Here is a 4697-nt window from a genome sequence, read left to right as displayed (position 1 = left end):
TGTTCACACTGGTGCGTATCTGCTTCATTATACATACATACATACATACGTGCGTACATATGTCTGTATGAGTGTGTGTTTATGTGTGTTTCGTTGAACAAACAGGAGAAATAGAACTCGTACATGTGTGTACGTGTATATACGTACACACAAATGTGAAAGTGCGTGGCTTAGTGGTTAGGGTATTCGGCCCACGAACATAAGGTCGTGTGTTCGATTCCCAACGGTGCGTTGTGTCCTCGAGCAAGACACTTTATTTCACGTTGCTCCAGTCCACTCAGCTGGCAAAAATGAGTTGCATCTGCAATTCAAAGGGTCACTCCGTGTCACGCTGAATCTCCCTGAAAACTACGTTAAGGGTATGCGTGTCCATGGAGTACTCAGCCATGAACGCATTAATTTCATGGATCGCCTGCAACATTCGTTGTTGCAATCGACGAAGTGCCAATAAAAGGCAGAGTCGTTAGCACGCCGGAGTAAATGCTTAGCGGCATGTCATCCGTTGCTATGTTCTGAGTTCGAATTCCGCCGAAGTCGACTTCCCTTTCATCCTTTCGGGTTGATGAAATAAGTAGCAATCGAGCACTGAGATTGGATCTTTTTTAAAACGGGGGCCACATTTTTCATTAATGTTTTACGTAGTGTTTTTGGTACGGAAAGACTTTCAAACTTCGTATACTTATCTATTTTGTGTTATAGAACAGAAAAATATTTTTGTATTCGAATTTATTTCATGTAAAAAATTGTCTTATTTCGATAATTTCAACCAATCACATTTACTCCTTTGGCTGATTAAGCGGTGTAAAGCCTATTTAATTTCCATAGCTTCGTTTTGCTTTTTTCTTTTTAAATTTGCTGTTTTACCCTAACCCTAACCCTATCACCGATAGAATTGTTTCAGAATCGTTTGTTTATGTAGTCGGCACTTAATGTATATCGGCTGAACGGACGTCAGTGATTGGTTGAAATTACAGAAATACGACAACTTTAACATGGAATAACTTAGGGATTTCTTTTTTTTAAGAAGACTAAGAGAAAAAGATGTTTTATATGACACATTCTACCAGTGTTCCAAGTTTCAAAGTGTTTCGTTAATGAAAAATGTGGCCCCCGTTTTAAAAAAGATCCCTGAGATTGATGAAATCAGCCATCCCCTCCCCTAAAATTTCAAAGACTTTGCTGTTAAAAAAAAAGTAGAAAATTTTTTTAATTATAATTAATGTGGAAGTATATAAAGATAAACATTATTTTTCATTTTACTCTTAGTTTTGAAAAAATAATAATTTTTTTTAATATTTTATTATCGTTTATATTTTGAATGGAAGAACCAAAATCTTTTGAGGCCTCCATGGGTCTTCATCCACCCCTGGTTTCGCAGTATTTATTCTGACTCTCTTCGTTCTGAGTTCAAGTCCCGCCGAAGTCAACTTTGATTCTCGTCCTTTCAGGCTCGATGAGAAAAGTAGCAATTCAAGACGATAGATAAGCACATTGCGTGCTTGTCGTAGTCTATGGTCTGTAACTAATATAGTTGAATGATCTATCTTGCAAGAAGTGTTATAGAATAATCTTCCTTTAATAAGTTTCTCGGAAGATTCTACTTCATGACAAGTAATTCTTAATTATTCAAGAAGCTGCGTTTCTCTTGGAAGTTTCTAGAATGTCTAGCGTTCCATTAATAAAAACAGCTTGCTTGCCCTGTTCTTTGCTTCTTAGTCGACTAGACTCTGAGTCATTCACGTTGTTGCTATGCCTGTCTATTTCTCTATGCCACATGACTGAAAACCACCACTTAGCTGTTATTTCTACATTTCTGAACTTCTTTGCATAGATTACTTCATTGAACTAGATTCTACATTTTGATTATATTTCATCAGCAACCAACGAATAAAATATATTTTTATGTAGTAAATATATAGTTCTTAAATTTATTCTTCTTTGAAAGAATTTTTCTAATAATATACATGCAGCTATTTCAATACTTGATACTGAACATGTATTCTACATTATATGCTTTTGGTAAAGTCCACTTTGTTGAAAGCACTCTTCTTTGCAGTCATAGCTTTTCTTCCACTTTCTTGAAGGTATATAGAAATAAAAATAAATATAAATAAGATTATTTGTCTGCGTTAGGGTAATTTGAAACCTGGACGATTACATTAGTTACTACAGCCAATTTGAATTTTTTTTTTTTTTAATTCTATATAAGCCTGTCATATACAAAAAAATAATTTCTTTTGCACGTCTTGATGTTTGTTTGTAACTGTTAGCCTTAGGTGGGGGTCATCACCGGATTGCACTATGACGTGTATGGACTACGGTGGTGAACCCATGAAATGACCATAAGTACTTGTGTGTGTTTTTTAATCAGTGCTTTTTTATGAACTTTTGTAAGTTTGGTGGGCAAAGACGGATTTTACCTTTGGAAGTCTGCTATAATTACGTGTACCTTGAGGGAAGTACAGGACTTTCTAATATAACGTTAAATGATGTTATATTATTTTAAAGTTTTTTGTCACTTTAAAGTTTTGTCATCAGATATAGTATTTTAGCCGATGGACTATTATAGTATTTTATTTTACTTCATTTTATCTTATTCTATTTTGCTTTATTTGTCTATTTTGAATTTTTAATCGCTTAATTTTATTCGAATTGAAATCAAAAAAAGATATATATATATATTGTATTATATTTTTAACTCAAATTTGATTTTTTTTGTATGTTATTAGTAGAAAAAATATATATATATAAATTTTTATATTGTGTGTTTTATGTTGTATTTTATATCTTATATATATTTTCTTATGTATTATGTGGACTTTGATGTATTTCTTATATATGACCGTTTATTGAGGGGACTGTTTTATGTTGAGTCGTTGACCCAAATGTAATACTTTTATTCTGTGACTAATAATTTTTTTATCCCTGTCTCAATTAACTTGAGCACTCTTCTTTGCAGTCCTGTAAAAATCTAATTTGTTTCCTAATAAGAAACGATTACTATTACCTATATATATATATATATATACCTATATATATATATAGGTAATCTTCAAGTTTAGGGGGATAAAAAAAATTTTCAAAATATTCAAGGGAAGTAACTGAACGTCTTACCAGTATTCTCCGTACATCTCTGTTTATAAATAAATAACACACGTGATTTGATTGACGTTAGGGTTAGGATTACGGTGTAATTTATTTATAAACAGCTAGAAGAAAACGGATAATACTGGTAAGTCGTTCAGTTATTTCCCTTGAATATTTTTTTTTTTATATCCTCCTAAACTTGAAGATTACCATATATATTATATATATACACAAAAAAAAAAGGATAAGCATATTAAAAGAGGACCGTGGGAAAACTCCTTTAAATGAAAGGGTTACGAACCACTGCTTTAGAATAAGCAAGCTAAATCAGTTTTTTTTTTTTTTTTTCCATAGACTGGTTGCATTACTTTTACTCATAACCAAAATTGCGAAAAAGATAGTTGCTTTCAGAATTAGTGAAAAATTCTTTTCTACTCTAGACACAAGGCCCGAAATTTTTAGGGAGGGCACCAGTCGATTAGGTCGACCCCAGTAGGTAACTGATACTTAATTTATCGACCCCGAAAGGATGAAAGGCAAAGTCGACCTCGGCGGAATTTGAGCTCACAATGTAAAGACAGACGAAATACCGATTTCTTTATTACCCATAAAGGGTTATACAAAGAATTTTTATGACCTCACAAAACATAAAGACAGTACAAAACGCAAACATAAAATCGGGGTAATTAAAATAAAATATGAAAAAATGAGGCGCAATGTCCACTCGATCCCTGAAGTCGGGTGGTTACACTTATCCAGCTTTTCACTTTTACGTTCAACGTCATGTAAACATTTTAATGGTTTTGTAACTCAAAAAATCCAAACACTCGCGTTACCTTTCTTCCATTAATCATTGTTACGTCCGTCCTTAACAACTGCAAATAATCAGTTCTAGGGGATGGTGTCTCCAACTATATCCGCTTCGTTATTATATTTTCACCAAGTTCTTTTATGCACTCGAAGCATCTTTCCTCACGTATCAAAATGCATTTTTCAGCACATTTTTCTGGCATTTTCACTCTTATTATTTCTTTTAACCTCTCAACTTTTCTCTCCATCTGCTCGCAATTCTCGTACTTTATCAAAAGCCCCTTGTATTTCACATCTTTATCCGTTCTCTCCTCCTCTTCTTGTACATTATTAGTTTCTAGCTTTTTTATCTGGCTTTTTTATCTCTTTTTTGTTTTCTGTTGACCGTTCCTTTGACTTATTTTTCCTTCGCTTTTTAGGGTTAGTAGCTCCATTTTCGTTCTTCTTTGTTTTCTCTGTTTCACACTTCTGTCTCTCTTTTATTTCCTCGGTGTGGTCTACAATTTTTTCCTCCTCTGCTTGTGCTTTCTCTTGCTGTGGCTGTGTGAACTCATATAGGGGCATTTGGTCTTCATATGACCTCTCTCCCCGCATATATAACAATTTGGTTTTCTTCCCTCGACTAGGACATTTAACGTTTTCTCGTCTTCCACTTCTATCTGGTTGGGAATTCTTTCTATGTCCTCGAATGTGGCAAGAAGCCACATTTCGAGTCCAAATCCCCACTATTTGCACACTTTTGTTTTCGCCACTGGTCCCAATTCCGGCTCCTCCTTGGTTGCAGCCAGCACTGTTGCAAC

This window comes from Octopus bimaculoides, chromosome 23 (assembly GCF_046866305.1).
Source record: "Octopus bimaculoides isolate indiv1 chromosome 23, ASM4686630v1, whole genome shotgun sequence".
NCBI classification, from domain to species: Eukaryota; Metazoa; Mollusca; class Cephalopoda; order Octopoda; family Octopodidae; genus Octopus; species Octopus bimaculoides.
The sequence above is the reverse complement of the archived record's forward strand: the minus strand, read 5'-3'. Positions refer to the sequence as shown.